General features: G+C 46.1%; 11 non-coding genes and 3 pseudogenes across 11 annotated transcripts; all 14 read left to right on the top strand.

Annotated features, from left to right (window-relative positions):
* The first annotated feature begins 581 nt into the window (after positions 1 to 581).
* On the top strand, positions 582 to 772 carry LOC138776679 (U2 spliceosomal RNA). The gene has a single exon (XR_011360797.1). It is a non-coding gene; the product is annotated as a U2 spliceosomal RNA (small nuclear RNA).
* Positions 773 to 1,734: 962 nt separating this feature from the next.
* On the top strand, positions 1,735 to 1,925 carry LOC138776677 (U2 spliceosomal RNA). The gene has a single exon (XR_011360796.1). It is a non-coding gene; the product is annotated as a U2 spliceosomal RNA (small nuclear RNA).
* A 958-nt stretch (positions 1,926 to 2,883) lies between these two features.
* Positions 2,884 to 3,074, top strand: LOC138776675 (U2 spliceosomal RNA). Its single transcript, XR_011360794.1, has one exon. It is a non-coding gene; the product is annotated as a U2 spliceosomal RNA (small nuclear RNA).
* A 966-nt stretch (positions 3,075 to 4,040) lies between these two features.
* Positions 4,041 to 4,231, top strand: LOC138776674 (U2 spliceosomal RNA). Its single transcript, XR_011360793.1, has one exon. It is a non-coding gene; the product is annotated as a U2 spliceosomal RNA (small nuclear RNA).
* Positions 4,232 to 5,197: 966 nt separating this feature from the next.
* On the top strand, positions 5,198 to 5,388 carry LOC138776673 (U2 spliceosomal RNA). Its single transcript, XR_011360792.1, has one exon. It is a non-coding gene; the product is annotated as a U2 spliceosomal RNA (small nuclear RNA).
* Positions 5,389 to 6,350: 962 nt separating this feature from the next.
* LOC138776671 (U2 spliceosomal RNA) lies at positions 6,351 to 6,541 on the top strand. Its single transcript, XR_011360791.1, has one exon. It is a non-coding gene; the product is annotated as a U2 spliceosomal RNA (small nuclear RNA).
* A 962-nt stretch (positions 6,542 to 7,503) lies between these two features.
* LOC138776670 (U2 spliceosomal RNA) lies at positions 7,504 to 7,694 on the top strand. Its single transcript, XR_011360790.1, has one exon. It is a non-coding gene; the product is annotated as a U2 spliceosomal RNA (small nuclear RNA).
* A 966-nt stretch (positions 7,695 to 8,660) lies between these two features.
* LOC138776669 (U2 spliceosomal RNA) lies at positions 8,661 to 8,851 on the top strand. Its single transcript, XR_011360789.1, has one exon. It is a non-coding gene; the product is annotated as a U2 spliceosomal RNA (small nuclear RNA).
* Positions 8,852 to 9,821: 970 nt separating this feature from the next.
* Positions 9,822 to 10,012, top strand: LOC138776668 (U2 spliceosomal RNA). Its single transcript, XR_011360788.1, has one exon. It is a non-coding gene; the product is annotated as a U2 spliceosomal RNA (small nuclear RNA).
* A 966-nt stretch (positions 10,013 to 10,978) lies between these two features.
* On the top strand, positions 10,979 to 11,169 carry LOC138776667 (U2 spliceosomal RNA). The gene has a single exon (XR_011360787.1). It is a non-coding gene; the product is annotated as a U2 spliceosomal RNA (small nuclear RNA).
* Positions 11,170 to 12,123: 954 nt separating this feature from the next.
* On the top strand, positions 12,124 to 12,211 carry LOC138776632 (U2 spliceosomal RNA; annotated as a pseudogene).
* A 4,928-nt stretch (positions 12,212 to 17,139) lies between these two features.
* Positions 17,140 to 17,343, top strand: LOC138776611 (U2 spliceosomal RNA; annotated as a pseudogene).
* Positions 17,344 to 18,301: 958 nt separating this feature from the next.
* Positions 18,302 to 18,492, top strand: LOC138776666 (U2 spliceosomal RNA). Its single transcript, XR_011360786.1, has one exon. It is a non-coding gene; the product is annotated as a U2 spliceosomal RNA (small nuclear RNA).
* Positions 18,493 to 19,454: 962 nt separating this feature from the next.
* On the top strand, positions 19,455 to 19,601 carry LOC138776625 (U2 spliceosomal RNA; annotated as a pseudogene).
* The last annotated feature ends 4,152 nt before the right edge of the window (positions 19,602 to 23,753 follow it).

Below are 23,753 nucleotides of genomic sequence, written 5' to 3'. Positions count from 1 at the left end.
TTTGATTTCCTGGTGGCCGGCCGATGTATCCTGCTGATGCTGCCTGCCTACGGCTCCAGCTGGGAGAATTCACCCTCCATGTTCTTTGATAGATAGATTAGATACATTAGATAGAATAGATAGGATAGATAGGATAGATTAGATAGATAGATAGATAGATAGATAGATAGATAGATAGATAGATAGGTAGGTAGGTAGGTAGGTAGGTAGGTACTAATAATAAGCTAGCCAGCTAGGCAGCCAGCCACAGAGACAGCCAGCCAGCTACAGAGACAGCCAGCCAAAGAGCTAGCTGCATGTCATGTATGCCAGACAGAGACGGAGACAGAGACAGAGACGTGTATGTCTGCCATCCATCAGGTGGAAGCAGACGCAGTGTGATTGGGGGGTGGAGCTATTCAGATTTGAGAGCAGAAAGGAAGACAGAGGCAGTGCTAGGCAATAGGAGATGCAGTGTGAAAGCACGTCCGGTCCGCCATCTGAGAGGGTGGAGCGCATAATAGGGTATGTATGTCTGGCTTCGCCTTAACAAGAAGGACGTGGTGTCCGAGAAGGGGAGTTTTCGGGAAACCGTTGTGGCCATCGCTTCTCGGCCTTTTGGCTAAGATCAAGTGTAGTATCTGTTCTTATCAGTTTAATATCTGATACGTCCCCTATCTGGGGACCATATATTAAATGGATTTTTAGAACAGGGAGATGGAAAAAGAGCTTGCTCTGTCCTCTCCAGGCATTGACCTGGTATTGCAGTGCCTCCAGGTTCAGTGCACCCCCTAATGAGTTTGCAAAAAACAGAGCAAAAGAATGAAGAAGGAAACAAGCCGGCTGCACCTGAAACTACTGTTTTGCAAGAAACATCCCTCGAGTGTGTTGTGCGCAGGTGGACCGACCCCGAAAAATTAGCCCGAGTGTGGCTACGAAAAGTTTGTTTGTCCAAGACTTGCTGGCCTCTGTTGCCATGGCAACCAACTGGCAGAGTTGTTTACAACTTGGCTGCCGGGCCAGTGCTGGTGATGTCATCGCGGGACGTGATGTCATCAAGGCTTTGCTGCTATACACAGCTGCCAGCACAACAAGCAGCTCAGTTGCAGCCGGTCAAGCGACCGAGCAGGTAGGTGGAAAGGTAGGTGCAGTTTATTAAACCGTTTCCTTTGGATTTGATTTCCTGGTGGCCGGCCGATGTATCCTGCTGATGCTGCCTGCCTACGGCTCCAGCTGGGAGAATTCACCCTCCATGTTCTTTGATAGATAGATTAGATACATTAGATAGAATAGATAGGATAGATAGGATAGATTAGATAGATAGATAGATAGATAGATAGATAGATAGATAGATAGATAGATAGGTAGGTAGGTAGGTAGGTAGGTACTAATAATAAGCTAGCCAGCTAGGCAGCCAGCCACAGAGACAGCCAGCCAGCTACAGAGACAGCCAGCCAAAGAGCTAGCTGCATGTCATGTATGCCAGACAGAGACGGAGACAGAGACAGAGACGTGTATGTCTGCCATCCATCAGGTGGAAGCAGACGCAGTGTGATTGGGGGGTGGAGCTATTCAGATTTGAGAGCAGAAAGGAAGACAGAGGCAGTGCTAGGCAATAGGAGATGCAGTGTGAAAGCACGTCCGGTCCGCCATCTGAGAGGGTGGAGCGCATAATAGGGTATGTATGTCTGGCTTCGCCTTAACAAGAAGGACGTGGTGTCCGAGAAGGGGAGTTTTCGGGAAACCGTTGTGGCCATCGCTTCTCGGCCTTTTGGCTAAGATCAAGTGTAGTATCTGTTCTTATCAGTTTAATATCTGATACGTCCCCTATCTGGGGACCATATATTAAATGGATTTTTAGAACAGGGAGATGGAAAAAGAGCTTGCTCTGTCCTCTCCAGGCATTGACCTGGTATTGCAGTGCCTCCAGGTTCAGTGCACCCCCTAATGAGTTTGCAAAAAACAGAGCAAAAGAATGAAGAAGGAAACAAGCCGGCTGCACCTGAAACTACTGTTTTGCAAGAAACATCCCTCGAGTGTGTTGTGCGCAGGTGGACCGACCCCGAAAAATTAGCCCGAGTGTGGCTACGAAAAGTTTGTTTGTCCAAGACTTGCTGGCCTCTGTTGCCATGGCAACCAACTGGCAGAGTTGTTTACAACTTGGCTGCCGGGCCAGTGCTGGTGATGTCATCGCGGGACGTGATGTCATCAAGGCTTTGCTGCTATACACAGCTGCCAGCACAACAAGCAGCTCAGTTGCAGCCGGTCAAGCGACCGAGCAGGTAGGTGGAAAGGTAGGTGCAGTTTATTAAACCGTTTCCTTTGGATTTGATTTCCTGGTGGCCGGCCGATGTATCCTGCTGATGCTGCCTGCCTACGGCTCCAGCTGGGAGAATTCACCCTCCATGTTCTTTGATAGATAGATTAGATACATTAGATAGAATAGATAGGATAGATAGGATAGATTAGATAGATAGATAGATAGATAGATAGATAGATAGATAGATAGATAGGTAGGTAGGTAGGTAGGTAGGTACTAATAATAAGCTAGCCAGCTAGGCAGCCAGCCACAGAGACAGCCAGCCAGCTACAGAGACAGCCAGCCAAAGAGCTAGCTGCATGTCATGTATGCCAGACAGAGACGGAGACAGAGACAGAGACGTGTATGTCTGCCATCCATCAGGTGGAAGCAGACGCAGTGTGATTGGGGGGTGGAGCTATTCAGATTTGAGAGCAGAAAGGAAGACAGAGGCAGTGCTAGGCAATAGGAGATGCAGTGTGAAAGCACGTCCGGTCCGCCATCTGAGAGGGTGGAGCGCATAATAGGGTATGTATGTCTGGCTTCGCCTTAACAAGAAGGACGTGGTGTCCGAGAAGGGGAGTTTTCGGGAAACCGTTGTGGCCATCGCTTCTCGGCCTTTTGGCTAAGATCAAGTGTAGTATCTGTTCTTATCAGTTTAATATCTGATACGTCCCCTATCTGGGGACCATATATTAAATGGATTTTTAGAACAGGGAGATGGAAAAAGAGCTTGCTCTGTCCTCTCCAGGCATTGACCTGGTATTGCAGTGCCTCCAGGTTCAGTGCACCCCCTAATGAGTTTGCAAAAAACAGAGCAAAAGAATGAAGAAGGAAACAAGCCGGCTGCACCTGAAACTACTGTTTTGCAAGAAACATCCCTCGAGTGTGTTGTGCGCAGGTGGACCGACCCCGAAAAATTAGCCCGAGTGTGGCTACGAAAAGTTTGTTTGTCCAAGACTTGCTGGCCTCTGTTGCCATGGCAACCAACTGGCAGAGTTGTTTACAACTTGGCTGCCGGGCCAGTGCTGGTGATGTCATCGCGGGACGTGATGTCATCAAGGCTTTGCTGCTATACACAGCTGCCAGCACAACAAGCAGCTCAGTTGCAGCCGGTCAAGCGACCGAGCAGGTAGGTGGAAAGGTAGGTGCAGTTTATTAAACCGTTTCCTTTGGATTTGATTTCCTGGTGGCCGGCCGATGTATCCTGCTGATGCTGCCTGCCTACGGCTCCAGCTGGGAGAATTCACCCTCCATGTTCTTTGATAGATAGATTAGATACATTAGATAGAATAGATAGGATAGATAGGATAGATTAGATAGATAGATAGATAGATAGATAGATAGATAGATAGATAGATAGATAGATAGGTAGGTAGGTAGGTAGGTAGGTACTAATAATAAGCTAGCCAGCTAGGCAGCCAGCCACAGAGACAGCCAGCCAGCTACAGAGACAGCCAGCCAAAGAGCTAGCTGCATGTCATGTATGCCAGACAGAGACGGAGACAGAGACAGAGACGTGTATGTCTGCCATCCATCAGGTGGAAGCAGACGCAGTGTGATTGGGGGGTGGAGCTATTCAGATTTGAGAGCAGAAAGGAAGACAGAGGCAGTGCTAGGCAATAGGAGATGCAGTGTGAAAGCACGTCCGGTCCGCCATCTGAGAGGGTGGAGCGCATAATAGGGTATGTATGTCTGGCTTCGCCTTAACAAGAAGGACGTGGTGTCCGAGAAGGGGAGTTTTCGGGAAACCGTTGTGGCCATCGCTTCTCGGCCTTTTGGCTAAGATCAAGTGTAGTATCTGTTCTTATCAGTTTAATATCTGATACGTCCCCTATCTGGGGACCATATATTAAATGGATTTTTAGAACAGGGAGATGGAAAAAGAGCTTGCTCTGTCCTCTCCAGGCATTGACCTGGTATTGCAGTGCCTCCAGGTTCAGTGCACCCCCTAATGAGTTTGCAAAAAACAGAGCAAAAGAATGAAGAAGGAAACAAGCCGGCTGCACCTGAAACTACTGTTTTGCAAGAAACATCCCTCGAGTGTGTTGTGCGCAGGTGGACCGACCCCGAAAAATTAGCCCGAGTGTGGCTACGAAAAGTTTGTTTGTCCAAGACTTGCTGGCCTCTGTTGCCATGGCAACCAACTGGCAGAGTTGTTTACAACTTGGCTGCCGGGCCAGTGCTGGTGATGTCATCGCGGGACGTGATGTCATCAAGGCTTTGCTGCTATACACAGCTGCCAGCACAACAAGCAGCTCAGTTGCAGCCGGTCAAGCGACCGAGCAGGTAGGTGGAAAGGTAGGTGCAGTTTATTAAACCGTTTCCTTTGGATTTGATTTCCTGGTGGCCGGCCGATGTATCCTGCTGATGCTGCCTGCCTACGGCTCCAGCTGGGAGAATTCACCCTCCATGTTCTTTGATAGATAGATTAGATACATTAGATAGAATAGATAGGATAGATAGGATAGATTAGATAGATAGATAGATAGATAGATAGATAGATAGATAGATAGATAGATAGGTAGGTAGGTAGGTAGGTAGGTAGGTACTAATAATAAGCTAGCCAGCTAGGCAGCCAGCCACAGAGACAGCCAGCCAGCTACAGAGACAGCCAGCCAAAGAGCTAGCTGCATGTCATGTATGCCAGACAGAGACGGAGACAGAGACAGAGACGTGTATGTCTGCCATCCATCAGGTGGAAGCAGACGCAGTGTGATTGGGGGGTGGAGCTATTCAGATTTGAGAGCAGAAAGGAAGACAGAGGCAGTGCTAGGCAATAGGAGATGCAGTGTGAAAGCACGTCCGGTCCGCCATCTGAGAGGGTGGAGCGCATAATAGGGTATGTATGTCTGGCTTCGCCTTAACAAGAAGGACGTGGTGTCCGAGAAGGGGAGTTTTCGGGAAACCGTTGTGGCCATCGCTTCTCGGCCTTTTGGCTAAGATCAAGTGTAGTATCTGTTCTTATCAGTTTAATATCTGATACGTCCCCTATCTGGGGACCATATATTAAATGGATTTTTAGAACAGGGAGATGGAAAAAGAGCTTGCTCTGTCCTCTCCAGGCATTGACCTGGTATTGCAGTGCCTCCAGGTTCAGTGCACCCCCTAATGAGTTTGCAAAAAACAGAGCAAAAGAATGAAGAAGGAAACAAGCCGGCTGCACCTGAAACTACTGTTTTGCAAGAAACATCCCTCGAGTGTGTTGTGCGCAGGTGGACCGACCCCGAAAAATTAGCCCGAGTGTGGCTACGAAAAGTTTGTTTGTCCAAGACTTGCTGGCCTCTGTTGCCATGGCAACCAACTGGCAGAGTTGTTTACAACTTGGCTGCCGGGCCAGTGCTGGTGATGTCATCGCGGGACGTGATGTCATCAAGGCTTTGCTGCTATACACAGCTGCCAGCACAACAAGCAGCTCAGTTGCAGCCGGTCAAGCGACCGAGCAGGTAGGTGGAAAGGTAGGTGCAGTTTATTAAACCGTTTCCTTTGGATTTGATTTCCTGGTGGCCGGCCGATGTATCCTGCTGATGCTGCCTGCCTACGGCTCCAGCTGGGAGAATTCACCCTCCATGTTCTTTGATAGATAGATTAGATACATTAGATAGAATAGATAGGATAGATAGGATAGATTAGATAGATAGATAGATAGATAGATAGATAGATAGATAGATAGATAGATAGGTAGGTAGGTAGGTAGGTAGGTACTAATAATAAGCTAGCCAGCTAGGCAGCCAGCCACAGAGACAGCCAGCCAGCTACAGAGACAGCCAGCCAAAGAGCTAGCTGCATGTCATGTATGCCAGACAGAGACGGAGACAGAGACAGAGACGTGTATGTCTGCCATCCATCAGGTGGAAGCAGACGCAGTGTGATTGGGGGGTGGAGCTATTCAGATTTGAGAGCAGAAAGGAAGACAGAGGCAGTGCTAGGCAATAGGAGATGCAGTGTGAAAGCACGTCCGGTCCGCCATCTGAGAGGGTGGAGCGCATAATAGGGTATGTATGTCTGGCTTCGCCTTAACAAGAAGGACGTGGTGTCCGAGAAGGGGAGTTTTCGGGAAACCGTTGTGGCCATCGCTTCTCGGCCTTTTGGCTAAGATCAAGTGTAGTATCTGTTCTTATCAGTTTAATATCTGATACGTCCCCTATCTGGGGACCATATATTAAATGGATTTTTAGAACAGGGAGATGGAAAAAGAGCTTGCTCTGTCCTCTCCAGGCATTGACCTGGTATTGCAGTGCCTCCAGGTTCAGTGCACCCCCTAATGAGTTTGCAAAAAACAGAGCAAAAGAATGAAGAAGGAAACAAGCCGGCTGCACCTGAAACTACTGTTTTGCAAGAAACATCCCTCGAGTGTGTTGTGCGCAGGTGGACCGACCCCGAAAAATTAGCCCGAGTGTGGCTACGAAAAGTTTGTTTGTCCAAGACTTGCTGGCCTCTGTTGCCATGGCAACCAACTGGCAGAGTTGTTTACAACTTGGCTGCCGGGCCAGTGCTGGTGATGTCATCGCGGGACGTGATGTCATCAAGGCTTTGCTGCTATACACAGCTGCCAGCACAACAAGCAGCTCAGTTGCAGCCGGTCAAGCGACCGAGCAGGTAGGTGGAAAGGTAGGTGCAGTTTATTAAACCGTTTCCTTTGGATTTGATTTCCTGGTGGCCGGCCGATGTATCCTGCTGATGCTGCCTGCCTACGGCTCCAGCTGGGAGAATTCACCCTCCATGTTCTTTGATAGATAGATTAGATACATTAGATAGAATAGATAGGATAGATAGGATAGATTAGATAGATAGATAGATAGATAGATAGATAGATAGATAGATAGATAGATAGGTAGGTAGGTAGGTAGGTAGGTACTAATAATAAGCTAGCCAGCTAGGCAGCCAGCCACAGAGACAGCCAGCCAGCTACAGAGACAGCCAGCCAAAGAGCTAGCTGCATGTCATGTATGCCAGACAGAGACGGAGACAGAGACAGAGACGTGTATGTCTGCCATCCATCAGGTGGAAGCAGACGCAGTGTGATTGGGGGGTGGAGCTATTCAGATTTGAGAGCAGAAAGGAAGACAGAGGCAGTGCTAGGCAATAGGAGATGCAGTGTGAAAGCACGTCCGGTCCGCCATCTGAGAGGGTGGAGCGCATAATAGGGTATGTATGTCTGGCTTCGCCTTAACAAGAAGGACGTGGTGTCCGAGAAGGGGAGTTTTCGGGAAACCGTTGTGGCCATCGCTTCTCGGCCTTTTGGCTAAGATCAAGTGTAGTATCTGTTCTTATCAGTTTAATATCTGATACGTCCCCTATCTGGGGACCATATATTAAATGGATTTTTAGAACAGGGAGATGGAAAAAGAGCTTGCTCTGTCCTCTCCAGGCATTGACCTGGTATTGCAGTGCCTCCAGGTTCAGTGCACCCCCTAATGAGTTTGCAAAAAACAGAGCAAAAGAATGAAGAAGGAAACAAGCCGGCTGCACCTGAAACTACTGTTTTGCAAGAAACATCCCTCGAGTGTGTTGTGCGCAGGTGGACCGACCCCGAAAAATTAGCCCGAGTGTGGCTACGAAAAGTTTGTTTGTCCAAGACTTGCTGGCCTCTGTTGCCATGGCAACCAACTGGCAGAGTTGTTTACAACTTGGCTGCCGGGCCAGTGCTGGTGATGTCATCGCGGGACGTGATGTCATCAAGGCTTTGCTGCTATACACAGCTGCCAGCACAACAAGCAGCTCAGTTGCAGCCGGTCAAGCGACCGAGCAGGTAGGTGGAAAGGTAGGTGCAGTTTATTAAACCGTTTCCTTTGGATTTGATTTCCTGGTGGCCGGCCGATGTATCCTGCTGATGCTGCCTGCCTACGGCTCCAGCTGGGAGAATTCACCCTCCATGTTCTTTGATAGATAGATTAGATACATTAGATAGAATAGATAGGATAGATAGGATAGATTAGATAGATAGATAGATAGATAGATAGATAGATAGATAGATAGATAGATAGGTAGGTAGGTAGGTAGGTAGGTAGGTACTAATAATAAGCTAGCCAGCTAGGCAGCCAGCCACAGAGACAGCCAGCCAGCTACAGAGACAGCCAGCCAAAGAGCTAGCTGCATGTCATGTATGCCAGACAGAGACGGAGACAGAGACAGAGACGTGTATGTCTGCCATCCATCAGGTGGAAGCAGACGCAGTGTGATTGGGGGGTGGAGCTATTCAGATTTGAGAGCAGAAAGGAAGACAGAGGCAGTGCTAGGCAATAGGAGATGCAGTGTGAAAGCACGTCCGGTCCGCCATCTGAGAGGGTGGAGCGCATAATAGGGTATGTATGTCTGGCTTCGCCTTAACAAGAAGGACGTGGTGTCCGAGAAGGGGAGTTTTCGGGAAACCGTTGTGGCCATCGCTTCTCGGCCTTTTGGCTAAGATCAAGTGTAGTATCTGTTCTTATCAGTTTAATATCTGATACGTCCCCTATCTGGGGACCATATATTAAATGGATTTTTAGAACAGGGAGATGGAAAAAGAGCTTGCTCTGTCCTCTCCAGGCATTGACCTGGTATTGCAGTGCCTCCAGGTTCAGTGCACCCCCTAATGAGTTTGCAAAAAACAGAGCAAAAGAATGAAGAAGGAAACAAGCCGGCTGCACCTGAAACTACTGTTTTGCAAGAAACATCCCTCGAGTGTGTTGTGCGCAGGTGGACCGACCCCGAAAAATTAGCCCGAGTGTGGCTACGAAAAGTTTGTTTGTCCAAGACTTGCTGGCCTCTGTTGCCATGGCAACCAACTGGCAGAGTTGTTTACAACTTGGCTGCCGGGCCAGTGCTGGTGATGTCATCGCGGGACGTGATGTCATCAAGGCTTTGCTGCTATACACAGCTGCCAGCACAACAAGCAGCTCAGTTGCAGCCGGTCAAGCGACCGAGCAGGTAGGTGGAAAGGTAGGTGCAGTTTATTAAACCGTTTCCTTTGGATTTGATTTCCTGGTGGCCGGCCGATGTATCCTGCTGATGCTGCCTGCCTACGGCTCCAGCTGGGAGAATTCACCCTCCATGTTCTTTGATAGATAGATTAGATACATTAGATAGAATAGATAGGATAGATAGGATAGATTAGATAGATAGATAGATAGATAGATAGATAGATAGATAGATAGATAGATAGATAGGTAGGTAGGTAGGTAGGTAGGTAGGTACTAATAATAAGCTAGCCAGCTAGGCAGCCAGCCACAGAGACAGCCAGCCAGCTACAGAGACAGCCAGCCAAAGAGCTAGCTGCATGTCATGTATGCCAGACAGAGACGGAGACAGAGACAGAGACGTGTATGTCTGCCATCCATCAGGTGGAAGCAGACGCAGTGTGATTGGGGGGTGGAGCTATTCAGATTTGAGAGCAGAAAGGAAGACAGAGGCAGTGCTAGGCAATAGGAGATGCAGTGTGAAAGCACGTCCGGTCCGCCATCTGAGAGGGTGGAGCGCATAATAGGGTATGTATGTCTGGCTTCGCCTTAACAAGAAGGACGTGGTGTCCGAGAAGGGGAGTTTTCGGGAAACCGTTGTGGCCATCGCTTCTCGGCCTTTTGGCTAAGATCAAGTGTAGTATCTGTTCTTATCAGTTTAATATCTGATACGTCCCCTATCTGGGGACCATATATTAAATGGATTTTTAGAACAGGGAGATGGAAAAAGAGCTTGCTCTGTCCTCTCCAGGCATTGACCTGGTATTGCAGTGCCTCCAGGTTCAGTGCACCCCCTAATGAGTTTGCAAAAAACAGAGCAAAAGAATGAAGAAGGAAACAAGCCGGCTGCACCTGAAACTACTGTTTTGCAAGAAACATCCCTCGAGTGTGTTGTGCGCAGGTGGACCGACCCCGAAAAATTAGCCCGAGTGTGGCTACGAAAAGTTTGTTTGTCCAAGACTTGCTGGCCTCTGTTGCCATGGCAACCAACTGGCAGAGTTGTTTACAACTTGGCTGCCGGGCCAGTGCTGGTGATGTCATCGCGGGACGTGATGTCATCAAGGCTTTGCTGCTATACACAGCTGCCAGCACAACAAGCAGCTCAGTTGCAGCCGGTCAAGCGACCGAGCAGGTAGGTGGAAAGGTAGGTGCAGTTTATTAAACCGTTTCCTTTGGATTTGATTTCCTGGTGGCCGGCCGATGTATCCTGCTGATGCTGCCTGCCTACGGCTCCAGCTGGGAGAATTCACCCTCCATGTTCTTTGATAGATAGATTAGATACATTAGATAGAATAGATAGGATAGATAGGATAGATTAGATAGATAGATAGATAGATAGATAGATAGATAGATAGATAGATAGATAGGTAGGTAGGTAGGTAGGTAGGTAGGTACTAATAATAAGCTAGCCAGCTAGGCAGCCAGCCACAGAGACAGCCAGCCAGCTACAGAGACAGCCAGCCAAAGAGCTAGCTGCATGTCATGTATGCCAGACAGAGACGGAGACAGAGACAGAGACGTGTATGTCTGCCATCCATCAGGTGGAAGCAGACGCAGTGTGATTGGGGGGTGGAGCTATTCAGATTTGAGAGCAGAAAGGAAGACAGAGGCAGTGCTAGGCAATAGGAGATGCAGTGTGAAAGCACGTCCGGTCCGCCATCTGAGAGGGTGGAGCGCATAATAGGGTATGTATGTCTGGCTTCGCCTTAACAAGAAGGACGTGGTGTCCGAGAAGGGGAGTTTTCGGGAAACCGTTGTGGCCATCGCTTCTCGGCCTTTTGGCTAAGATCAAGTGTAGTATCTGTTCTTATCAGTTTAATATCTGATACGTCCCCTATCTGGGGACCATATATTAAATGGATTTTTAGAACAGGGAGATGGAAAAAGAGCTTGCTCTGTCCTCTCCAGGCATTGACCTGGTATTGCAGTGCCTCCAGGTTCAGTGCACCCCCTAATGAGTTTGCAAAAAACAGAGCAAAAGAATGAAGAAGGAAACAAGCCGGCTGCACCTGAAACTACTGTTTTGCAAGAAACATCCCTCGAGTGTGTTGTGCGCAGGTGGACCGACCCCGAAAAATTAGCCCGAGTGTGGCTACGAAAAGTTTGTTTGTCCAAGACTTGCTGGCCTCTGTTGCCATGGCAACCAACTGGCAGAGTTGTTTACAACTTGGCTGCCGGGCCAGTGCTGGTGATGTCATCGCGGGACGTGATGTCATCAAGGCTTTGCTGCTATACACAGCTGCCAGCACAACAAGCAGCTCAGTTGCAGCCGGTCAAGCGACCGAGCAGGTAGGTGGAAAGGTAGGTGCAGTTTATTAAACCGTTTCCTTTGGATTTGATTTCCTGGTGGCCGGCCGATGTATCCTGCTGATGCTGCCTGCCTACGGCTCCAGCTGGGAGAATTCACCCTCCATGTTCTTTGATAGATAGATTAGATACATTAGATAGAATAGATAGGATAGATAGGATAGATTAGATAGATAGATAGATAGATAGATAGATAGATAGATAGATAGGTAGGTAGGTAGGTAGGTAGGTACTAATAATAAGCTAGCCAGCTAGGCAGCCAGCCACAGAGACAGCCAGCCAGCTACAGAGACAGCCAGCCAAAGAGCTAGCTGCATGTCATGTATGCCAGACAGAGACGGAGACAGAGACAGAGACGTGTATGTCTGCCATCCATCAGGTGGAAGCAGACGCAGTGTGATTGGGGGGTGGAGCTATTCAGATTTGAGAGCAGAAAGGAAGACAGAGGCAGTGCTAGGCAATAGGAGATGCAGTGTGAAAGCACGTCCGGTCCGCCATCTGAGAGGGTGGAGCGCATAATAGGGTATGTATGTCTGGCTTCGCCTTAACAAGAAGGACGTGGTGTCCGAGAAGGGGAGTTTTCGGGAAACCGTTGTGGCCATCGCTTCTCGGCCTTTTGGCTAAGATCAAGTGTAGTATCTTTGCTGCGTTTGGTCTGGTCAGAGGGGGTGGTGATCGGGGTCCTCCTTGTGGGGGCCCTGGATTATTACGGGGTTGCGATCGTAGGTATTTAAGCCTGCAAAAATGGATGGAGAACGGTCTCGAGGAGTCGAGGACACAGTGAGGATTTTTGTCCCCATACAATATCGGGAGAAAATTGGATTGGACCAAGTGGTGCTGGAGATCATCCGGAAGCTTCAGTACCTACAGGTAACGGATGTGTTGGGATTACAAGATTTTGCAAGACAAGGTATTTACGATATCACTTTCTTTAATTCCGAGTTGTGCCAGCGTGTCTATAAGGATTTGGAAGAGATGAAGAGGAAAGAGGAGCCAGAAGTAATGAAAATGGTGAAAATTGTGCCTTTGTTTATGCGAATGTCCAAAATGGTGGTAATCCATATGTATAACCCTAAGGTAACCGATGAAATGGTGTCTGGTTTTTTGCTTCGCTACTGTGAGGAAGTAAAGTTTTTGGGAAGACTGAGAAATAAGTACGGTTACCTAAATGGAAAAAGGAAGTTTTTGGTAAAGTTTAAACAAGATGAAAATGTGATAAGTGGATTTAAAAGTATACCGCAAGTTTTTTCTATTGGAGGAGAAAGAGGATTTTGTTTCTATGACGGGCAGTTGGAATATTGTAGACGGTGTCATGCATATGGTCATGTCCAGGACAGGTGTCCAGAAAGAGGAGAATGTTGCAGAAATTGCGGGAAAACTGGGCATAATGCTGGGTCATGCACAGAGAGGAAAACTTGTGATATATGCGGTAGTGATGAGCATTTGGCTAAAAATTGTAATTTATGGTATAAAAAGAGGAGTTATGCTGAGGCGGCTGGAGGGAAGAAGGAGCATATGAGCAAAAATACAGGAGGTGAGAAAGAGATGGATATGCCTAAAGAAAGAGAGTCTGGTGTGTCTGGAAAAAATGTGAGAGGTGCTGGTACTGGTGTGATTGTGGAAAATGTACAACAGAGTGCTACAACCAGTACAGAGAGAAAAGGTGGGAAAGGGAGGAAAAGTGAACTGAAAAATGACTCACAAAGTGGCTCTGAGGAAGTAAGGAGTGGTGAGTCACTGGTGAATGAGGGGTTAAGTGTGGATATGGAAGTGAAGTGCACTGACCCTGTGGTGGAGGAGGGAGAGCAAATGGAAGAAGGTGGAGAGGAATCTGATGCATCATTAACACCTGGTCAACGTGCTAACGAGGGGAGTGGTGAGTCACACCCTGGTGGTGAGGAGGAGGAGGTGGATGAATTGCAAAGTGAGAGGAGGAAATCCAAAAAAGGAAGATGGTCTGGTGAACAGGAGGATCCTGTTCAGGAGTGGAATGAAGAGATGGACAGGGACTCTGATCCAGGGTCGCCTGATTGTAATGTGAGTGTTATGAGGAGAGTGGAAAGTCAGAGTTTTAAAAAGTAGCTGCCATGGCTGTGAACATGTTTTTTCTCATTAATTTTTTAATGAGTTTATGTGTGGCTACAATTAATGTGCGAGGTATTGGGTCTGCAAGTAGGAGAGCAGCAATATTAGAGCGCCTCGAGAATGTTAATGCGGATATCCTCTGTTTACAAGAATGTGCAATAAAATCTGCCCCACATGGAGATGAGTGGAGGAAGGGGCAGTCTTTTTGGTCTCCATGCACAGACAATAAAAATGAAGGCATTGGTATTTTATTGAAAAATGATGGTATTAAGTTTTTAGATTGCCAGATTTTAATTCCAGGACGTTGTATGGTTTTAAATCTGGATTTTTTGGGACAGAGAATAAGAATTTTTAATGTTTATGCACCTGCTGAAAAACAAGCACGGATTTTATTTTTAGAGTCTCTTAAATATTTTATGCCTGGGCGTGATTTTACAGTAGTCGCTGGAGATTTTAATTGTATTCGATCTGCCAATGATCGTGAGAGCTCTGCTGAAGTAAGAACTGATGTTACTTCCAATGCTTTAAATCAGATTATACAAGACTTACGTTACATTGATACTGGGCTGATGATTAGCACTGATGACAGATTTACATATATATCGGATAGTGGCCGCTGTAGATCCCGGTTGGATTACATTTTTGTGTCTGAAGGGGTTAAGGTGGTCCGGTGCGATCACGTGATGCTTTCTTTCTCAGACCATAAGATGGTGGTGGCTGAGATTAGTATTAATGAATCCACTAGCTTTGGGAGAGGGCTGTGGAAGCTGAATGTAAGTCTGTTACAGGAAGAGGAAGTAATAGAAGATTTTAAGAAGGAGTTTTTATTTTGTGTGTCAAAGAAACGGAATTTTAAAGATATTTTAGCATGGTGGGACTGGTCCAAAGTCAGATTCGCACAATTTTTTAAGAAGACTTGCATAGAAAAAGCTAAAAAGAAGAGAAAGAAAGAAGCAGACCTAATATCCCAACTAGAGGCGCTATATAAATTTAAAAGTGTTGGGATTGATGTGGAGGTGGAGGTAAAGAAGATAAAAGAAGAGATGAGGAAAGCATTGGTGGAAAGGGGGAAGAATATTGTGTATGCGGCCAAGGTACAGAAGATGGAGGAGGATGAGCAGTGTTCCCGTTTCTTTTTTAAAAAGTGTTTTAAGGCCAAAGGATATTTTAAATCCGTTTTAACTTCCACAGGAGAAGTGACTGGTGATGAAGTGGTGGAAGAGGTCGGTAATTTTTACAAAACACTTTTTAGTAATCAAAGCAGAGCTAGTGAGGCAGAGATGAACGACTATTGTAAGGTTTTAGATAATTGTATTCCTGATAACATGCAAGAATTTTTAAATGGTGACGTTGGTGAAGGGGAGATCAAACAAGCAATAGACAAGATGGCGAAAGGGAAGACGCCAGGAGGAGACGGTCTCCCTGTAGAATTTTATATTGCTTTTTGGGATATTTTAAAAGAAGATTTTACTTATGTCATCCAGCATGTTTTTAATTCAGGACTTTTATCAGAATCAATGAAGAGGGGTATGATTACTCTTATTTTTAAAAAAGGAGACGAAAGGGACATTAAGAATTGGAGACCAATTACGCTTTTAAACGTGGATTATAAAATTATTGCAAAAATAGTGGCATTAAGAATGAGTGAGGTGGTGGGCCACATGGTGGGGGAGTACCAGGTGTGTGCCGTACCAGGGAGGAGAATTACTGATAATTTATTGATTTTAAGAGATATTGTTTACAGTGCTGGTTTTAATAATTCTCCTCTGTTTGTTGAGTCTGTAGATTTTGAAAAAGCGTATGACAAGGTGCCACACAATTTTATGTTTTTAGCGTTAAAACGTCTTGGTGTCCCTGAGTTTTTATTGAGAGTAATCAGAGGTTTTTATCAGGATGTGAGTGCTCAGGTTTTAGTTAATGGCCATTTTAGTCCTGCTTTTAATATTTTATCTGGGGTCCGCCAGGGATGTCCTCTGTCCCCAATTCTTTTTATTTGTGTTATAGAGGCTCTTTTAAAATCCGTGCAAAAAGATAAATGTGTTGATGGTGTTTTTATCCCAGGTAGTGCAGGTATGACAGTGAAATCATTAAGTTATATGGATGATGTGGTTTTTACATGTACATCCCTGGCGGACTTACGTAGAGTCAATTTACATGTTAAATTATTTTGTTGTGTGAGTGGAATGAGTGTAAATTGGAATAAATGTCAGTTATGTAATTTTGGTAAGCAGGAAAAAGTAGTAGTGGATGGGGTGGTGGAAAAAGACAATATTGATGTCCTGGGCATGACCTATGAGAAAGATCTAAAAGCAAGGAAGAGCTATGTGGAGTTGGAGCAGAAGATTGAAAAGAAGTTAAATTTTTGGAAATTACGGAACTTATCTTTTAAAGGAAAAATTTTAATTATTAAGACTGTGATTTTACCGATGCTTTTATACATTGCAATGATTTTTCCACCCAAACCATTGTGGGTTAGAAGAACGACGAGGAAACTTTTTATCTTTTTTTGGGGTTCTAAGATGGAGAAAATGAGAAGAGAAAAGGTTTTAAGTAGTGAGAAATATGGTGGTTTTAATTTTCCGAATGTTGATTTGTTTTTAAAAATGCATTATTTTTTATTGATTTTTAAGACTAGCCAGAACAATAGTAGGACCGCTGACATGTGCAGGTATTTAGCAGGATGGTTGTTTACTAAATGGGGCTGGTGTGAGAAGGATCTGAGTAGACCCATGTCATTTGTTATTCCTACCTTTTATGTGGTCCTTAGGTCCTTCAATGATCAGTATAACCTGAGCTCTTTAGGTAAGCCTGAAAAAGAGAAATTACAGCGAGCCTTGAGAAAAGACGAGAGGTTATATGAAGTACCATTCTGCAATTCTGTACAGTCAGCAAAGGTCTGGAACCTTTTTAATGTTTTTGGTCTCTCTAATAGACAGAGGGATGTGGCGTGGCTGTCCTTGCATGGATGTCTCCCAACACGGGCATTTTTGAATGGACGAGGAATACGTGTGAACGATAAGTGCCCTAGAGAAGGTTGTGTTGGGAGGGAGGACATTTTTCATATTTTTTGGGACTGTTTTTATGCTAAAACGCTTTTATCCCTTTTAGAGAGTTTTTTTAGTGCTGTTACTGGTCTTAGTCATTTTAATTTTCAAAGGATTTTAATTGGTCAAGATTTTAGCAAAGAGACAAGTGCCCGAGTGTGTTGGATTGTTTTTTCAATTTTTAAAGAAGTTTTATGGGATTGTCGTAATTTGCTGGTTTTTAAACATGTTTTTATTTCTCCTATTGAATGCAAAAAACTGTTTTTAGCGAGAGTCTTTGTCGTCTATCTGGTGGAAAAGAAAAGGAATGGAGAAGACAAAGCAGAGGACATTTGGAAATTTTCGCGATGGGGTAACATGTGAGTAATCTTGACCAATTTTGTTTTTTGTGTTTTTGTTTTTTGAATGTTTTTAGTTTTTTTGTTTAGTATTCCTATGATGTTTTTTATGGACTTGGTTGCTGTGATGAGTCATGGTAGGTGACCTGATGGCCATTTGACTGTAGTCCAGAAACTGAGGAGGAAAAAAAAAAAAAAAATCTGTTCTTATCAGTTTAATATCTGATACGTCCCCTATCTGGGGACCATATATTAAATGGATTTTTAGAACAGGGAGATGGAAAAAGAGCTTGCTCTGTCCTCTCCAGGCATTGACCTGGTATTGCAGTGCCTCCAGGTTCAGTGCACCCCCTAATGAGTTTGCAAAAAACAGAGCAAAAGAATGAAGAAGGAAACAAGCCGGCTGCACCTGAAACTACTGTTTTGCAAGAAACATCCCTCGAGTGTGTTGTGCGCAGGTGGACCGACCCCGAAAAATTAGCCCGAGTGTGGCTACGAAAAGTTTGTTTGTCCAAGACTTGCTGGCCTCTGTTGCCATGGCAACCAACTGGCAGAGTTGTTTACAACTTGGCTGCCGGGCCAGTGCTGGTGATGTCATCGCGGGACGTGATGTCATCAAGGCTTTGCTGCTATACACAGCTGCCAGCACAACAAGCAGCTCAGTTGCAGCCGGTCAAGCGACCGAGCAGGTAGGTGGAAAGGTAGGTGCAGTTTATTAAACCGTTTCCTTTGGATTTGATTTCCTGGTGGCCGGCCGATGTATCCTGCTGATGCTGCCTGCCTACGGCTCCAGCTGGGAGAATTCACCCTCCATGTTCTTTGATAGATAGATTAGATACATTAGATAGAATAGATAGGATAGATAGGATAGATTAGATAGATAGATAGATAGATAGATAGATAGATAGATAGATAGATAGGTAGGTAGGTAGGTAGGTAGGTACTAATAATAAGCTAGCCAGCTAGGCAGCCAGCCACAGAGACAGCCAGCCAGCTACAGAGACAGCCAGCCAAAGAGCTAGCTGCATGTCATGTATGCCAGACAGAGACGGAGACAGAGACAGAGACGTGTATGTCTGCCATCCATCAGGTGGAAGCAGACGCAGTGTGATTGGGGGGTGGAGCTATTCAGATTTGAGAGCAGAAAGGAAGACAGAGGCAGTGCTAGGCAATAGGAGATGCAGTGTGAAAGCACGTCCGGTCCGCCATCTGAGAGGGTGGAGCGCATAATAGGGTATGTATGTCTGGCTTCGCCTTAACAAGAAGGACGTGGTGTCCGAGAAGGGGAGTTTTCGGGAAACCGTTGTGGCCATCGCTTCTCGGCCTTTTGGCTAAGATCAAGTGTAGTATCTGTTCTTATCAGTTTAATATCTGATACGTCCCCTATCTGGGGACCATATATTAAATGGATTTTTAGAACAGGGAGATGGAAAAAGAGCTTGCTCTGTCCTCTCCAGGCATTGACCTGGTATTGCAGTGCCTCCAGGTTCAGTGCACCCCCTAATGAGTTTGCAAAAAACAGAGCAAAAGAATGAAGAAGGAAACAAGCCGGCTGCACCTGAAACTACTGTTTTGCAAGAAACATCCCTCGAGTGTGTTGTGCGCAGGTGGACCGACCCCGAAAAATTAGCCCGAGTGTGGCTACGAAAAGTTTGTTTGTCCAAGACTTGCTGGCCTCTGTTGCCATGGCAACCAACTGGCAGAGTTGTTTACAACTTGGCTGCCGGGCCAGTGCTGGTGATGTCATCGCGGGACGTGATGTCATCAAGGCTTTGCTGCTATACACAGCTGCCAGCACAACAAGCAGCTCAGTTGCAGCCGGTCAAGCGACCGAGCAGGTAGGTGGAAAGGTAGGTGCAGTTTATTAAACCGTTTCCTTTGGATTTGATTTCCTGGTGGCCGGCCGATGTATCCTGCTGATGCTGCCTGCCTACGGCTCCAGCTGGGAGAATTCACCCTCCATGTTCTTTGATAGATAGATTAGATACATTAGATAGAATAGATAGGATAGATAGGATAGATTAGATAGATAGATAGATAGATAGATAGATAGATAGATAGATAGATAGGTAGGTAGGTAGGTAGGTAGGTAGGTACTAATAATAAGCTAGCCAGCTAGGCAGCCAGCCACAGAGACAGCCAGCCAGCTACAGAGACAGCCAGCCAAAGAGCTAGCTGCATGTCATGTATGCCAGACAGAGACGGAGACAGAGACAGAGACGTGTATGTCTGCCATCCATCAGGTGGAAGCAGACGCAGTGTGATTGGGGGGTGGAGCTATTCAGATTTGAGAGCAGAAAGGAAGACAGAGGCAGTGCTAGGCAATAGGAGATGCAGTGTGAAAGCACGTCCGGTCCGCCATCTGAGAGGGTGGAGCGCATAATAGGGTATGTATGTCTGGCTTCGCCTTAACAAGAAGGACGTGGTGTCCGAGAAGGGGAGTTTTCGGGAAACCGTTGTGGCCATCGCTTCTCGGCCTTTTGGCTAAGATCAAGTGTAGTACCTGTTGCTGCACTTGTTTCGAAGTCAAGAGGTGTCTGGGGTACCCGTCCTGTCGGCCTTGGGGGATTGTCCCCATGCTGCTATAGGCAGGCGGCTTAGTCCCCAGACAACGGGTTGCGATCGCCTCCTGCGATCTTCGGATCAAGGGAGGGCGGAGCGGAGCGTTGCGGAGCGGAGCTTTACGGAGCGAAGCAGAGCGTTACGTTGCGTACCATCGAGAACCATGGATGCGGATCCAGGTTCCGTACCGGCTTATGCCCGGATTAAGAACACTGTGCGAGTCATACTCACAGGTGATACGGAAGACACTCGAGGGCTGAAGTTTGTCGTGGAGGACGTGCTCATGGGAATTTTTAACATCCAGAAGCGAGAGATATTGGCGATCCAGGACTACCCCAAGCGTAGGATATACGATGTATCGTTCACCGAAGAGGGAATCTTTCGAGATTTCGTGGCGAGTATTCCCGGGAAGGAACATCCGAAGCTTGGGGGGGTCCAGATCATTGAGCACGTCCTCGATATTACCAAACTTGTAGTGATTAAGATGTATTCCCCTTTCGCTAGTCTAAAAGACGTGGAAGCCTTCCTGGCAGCCTACTTTAAGAGCGTGAAGTGTCAGGGGAAGATTATGAACGAGTTTGGTATTTGGACCTCAAAATGGCGGTTTTTAGTTACGTGCATTAACGACCCCAACTTTGTAGGGGGAGTGAGATTACCACCAGCACGTTTTAAATTGAACAACATGTGTGGCGACCTCTACTTTGCGGGAATGCCTGACTTCTGCAGGGCATGTCACAAATATGGGCACTCAAAAGAACAGTGTGACAGTACATGCAAGAAATGTGGCAGCTCCGAACATGAAACACAAGAGTGCCGTCAAGGAGCCAGATGTAATTTTTGCCACAACATCGGTCACCTGTATGCAAACTGTCCCCACAGACCGAGAAAGACGGAGCAGCCAGGGCAACCCAAGCCTAGACCAGGACACCAGCCTGGGCAACCAGAGACCCAAAGTGCCCCCCCACAAGAGCCGGAGACGGGTGATGCAATGGACACATCAGTGACTCCCCTAGAGAGATCGGCAGAGGGCCCTAAGGCGCAGAGGACGGGGAAAAAGAGAGCTGGTGGCCGGAAGGAGGCCCCTCCCCAGGAAACTGGGGTGGAAGGTGTGCCGACTGGCGCCGGCTCTCTGGCCCAACAGCCTTCGGTACAGGCTGTGCCAGAGTGGAAAGACCCCGGTGGTGAGGCCACGGTTAAGCGGCGCAAGGGCTCCGGGTCCCGGCTCTACTCGGAGGTGGTGCAGGAGGAGCCGATGGAAGTACTCACCGTTGTGGGGAAACCAAGTGACGCTCCTCCAAAGGCCCCACGCCGGGGCACCCCGCCCCCTCTCTGCCAGGAGGGGGCCTCAGGGGTCACCATCTCTGAGGTGCCGGAAACCGCAATAAGCAAACATCCCACCCCTGCGGAGGGGATAGCGGAAATAAGTGAGTCGGGAACCCAACAAACCGTGCTGCCCGTATGTTCTGTATGGGGTGACACTGTGGCCCCTACTGCTGCCTGGGGTCCGGGGAGTCACTTGAGCGACGGTAGTTCATCCCCGGCATCGTCCATGTGCACAGTAGACTCGGACGTGGGGGGATATGAGAGCTCGAGTGGGGTCTCTGGTGTAGCCGGAGAGTTGTAGTCCTGTTGCGAGATTGATTTCCTTTACACTCTCCAATGGCTGAGTTGTCCGGTCTCTCACTTAACGTAAGAAGTCTACAGGCAAAAGTGAGAAGGGTTGCCCTTTTTAATTATCTGACGGTTTTTGCTGCTTCCGTCTTCTTCCTGCAGGAGTGCAGCATCCCGCATTGCATGACGTATAAGAAATATGAAGACGACTGGGTGCACGGTCCGTCAATCTGGTCTGGATCCAACGAATCCAGATCAGCAGGGGTCGCCATACTTTTTAAAGGGAACGTTTTAATTGATTCTTTTATTGAAATTTTACCAGGCAGAATTTTACTTGTAAAAGCTTTTATCAATGGTATTAAATGGCAGTTTTTAAACTTTTATGGTTCTCCTGAAAAAAATGAAAGAGCTAGAATGCTAGAAGTTTTACCGCTTTTTATTAACGATTCTGAACCTCTTGTTTTAGCAGGTGATTTTAACTGTATTTTAAGGGGGGAACGCCGGCTTTCAACCTCAGTGAGTAGAAACTATGATAAGACGTCTTCCATGCTTAAGAATATTGTTTTAGATTTTAAACTCACCGATGTTTTTAAGAAATGTAATATGAATGCACCTGAGGAAGCCGGCGTTACATGGGGTAACGTCAATTGCAAATCTAGAATTGATTTTATTTTCTGCTCTTATCAAGTACTGCCTTTTAAATGTGATCTTTTTACGAATATTTTTTCAGATCACAAGCTATTGTTTTTTAAAGTGAAAAGCGATTTTAACAGGAGAACTGGTAAGAATGCCTGGAAATTAAACGTGTCCCTTTTAGAAGATCCGCAGGTTTTATCTGATTTTATCACTTTTTATAAGGATTGCAGGCGAGTAAGAAATCCCAACATTCCCATCAGTGCTTGGTGGGAAAAAATGAAATTAAAGATAAAAGAATTTTTTATAGACGTTGGGATTTCAAAAGCTAAGGAGAAACGTGCCTTTTTTAACCTTTTAAATACTCGCCTGCAAACCCTGTACAAGTTCAGAGATCACGGTATTGAAGTAGAAAAAGAGATTATTGATATAAGGAAAGAGATCTCTCAGTGCCTGGAGCAGAAAGGGAAAGAACTGATATTCCGTTCTAAAATAAAACATCTGGAAGAGAACGAGACCTGCTCCAGGTACTTTTTTAAGAAAGTTACGGAAAAGAAAGTTTTAATTGACAATATTGATGATGAAAATGATGTACAGGGTATTTTAACAAAAGTGTATGAATTTTATGCGGATCTTTTTAACACAAAAAACATTGATGAATGTTTTTTAAATGACTCATTGGAGGAGATCACTAATGTTTTAGACCCTGTCTCCCAGTCCCTTTTATTACAGAACATCACGGAGCAGGAGGTTTTAGAGACTGTTAAAAGTTTTAAGACAGGTAAGGTACCTGGGCCCGACGGTATACCCATAGAATTTTATGTGACTTTTTACGGGATTTTAAAGGACGACCTTTTTAATCTCTTAACCGATGTTTTTAAGTCCAAAGCTCTCCCGGGGTCGTGGAAGAAGGGTGATGTCTCCCTCCTCTTCAAGAAGGGAGACAGGTCGAGTTTGAGGAATTGGAGACCAATCACCCTTCTGAATTGTGACTACAAGATCATGGCCAAACTGTGTGCAAACCGTCTGAAGGCCGTGATCGACAAGCTAATCCATTGCAATCAGGTCTGTGGGGTACCCGGGAGAAGCATCTGGGACATTTTAAACCTTATTAAGGACGTGATCAGCGATACCCAGTCAAGAAAAGGACAACTTGCCGTTTTATCCATAGACTTCGAAAAGGCATTTGACAGGGTATCGCATTTTTATCTTTTTAAGGTTTTAGAAAAAATGGGTATACCGGAGGGTTTTTTATTATCTCTTAAAGCGTTTTATCAAGGCTGCACAAGTAAAATTTTAGTAAATGGTTTTAAGACACGGAACATTCTTTTAAAATCCGGAGTGAAGCAGGGGTGTCCCTTGTCCCCACTGCTTTTCATCTGCGCCTTAGAGCCTCTAATGTGTGCCATTCGGAGAGACAAACAGATTCACGGAGTCCCCCTGCCGGGAGGAGGGGGACTCGAGGCCAAAGCAGTGGGGTACATGGATGATGTCACGGTGCTTTGCAGGGACGCCCCATCGCTTCAAAAAACTTTGAAGCAGATCCAGTTTTTTTCTTGTGCCTCCGGTTTTAAAGTTAATTTAAACAAAAGCAGCATTTTAAATATAAGTGGAATGGTTTTAAGAGACATTCCTGTTCCGGTGTCCGATACTGTGCAGATTTTAGGTGTCTCCTTCAATGAGTCAAACAATGGTTTTAGTAGCTGGGACTTGGTGGCGCAAAAAGTAAACCAAAAGCTATGTATGTGGAATATGAGAAAGCTGACGATGGAGGGGAGGGTTTTAATTACCAAAATGGTGATTTTACCTCTTTTATTGTATTTAAGTATGGTGTTTCCCCCTCCAGAAGTTGTTCTTAAAAAAATAACCAAAGCTTGTTTTACCTTTTTATGGAGCTCCAAGATGGAAAAGCTAAAAAGAGAAACTGTATGTAAACCTAAGAAGATGGGTGGTAAGG

This window comes from Dendropsophus ebraccatus, unplaced genomic scaffold, assembly GCF_027789765.1.
Source record: "Dendropsophus ebraccatus isolate aDenEbr1 unplaced genomic scaffold, aDenEbr1.pat pat_scaffold_460_ctg1, whole genome shotgun sequence".
NCBI classification, from domain to species: Eukaryota; Metazoa; Chordata; class Amphibia; order Anura; family Hylidae; genus Dendropsophus; species Dendropsophus ebraccatus.
This window is presented reverse-complemented; position numbering and strand designations above follow the sequence as displayed.